Raw genomic sequence first — 451 nt, 5'->3', positions numbered from 1 at the left:
GAACAAATAAACTTTTGGTAATACAAATTTATCTTTTAAACATGTCAAGAACAGAGGAGACTGCTAAATGTTATTACTTTTATGTCTTTTGATGCAAATGGTTGAAAATGACAATATCCAACAACCAACAGGACTAGATTAATTACATTTTCATTACACATTAAACACAGGTTAAAGATATCCATTGAAAGTACCTTTTGTTAAATAAATTTTTTGTTAAATAAATGTAAAAAAAAAAACTGTTGAAGGCCTAACACATATCACCAGTTACTGAACAGCTGAGCAGGTACGTCTCTGAAAAATAAATCTTCAACTACTTTCTTAGCCGCATCCTGGCAACTGTCCAATTTCTGGTACTACAGTGGCCTATGCTATACAGTGGAATGTAAACTATTCCTATTACACTCACAACTATGTATACAAAACTATAAGCTTCATACAAATAGGACTT

This window comes from Penaeus monodon, chromosome 24 (genome assembly GCF_015228065.2).
Source record: "Penaeus monodon isolate SGIC_2016 chromosome 24, NSTDA_Pmon_1, whole genome shotgun sequence".
Taxonomy (NCBI): Eukaryota; Metazoa; Arthropoda; class Malacostraca; order Decapoda; family Penaeidae; genus Penaeus; species Penaeus monodon.
The sequence above is the reverse complement of the archived record's forward strand: the minus strand, read 5'-3'. Positions refer to the sequence as shown.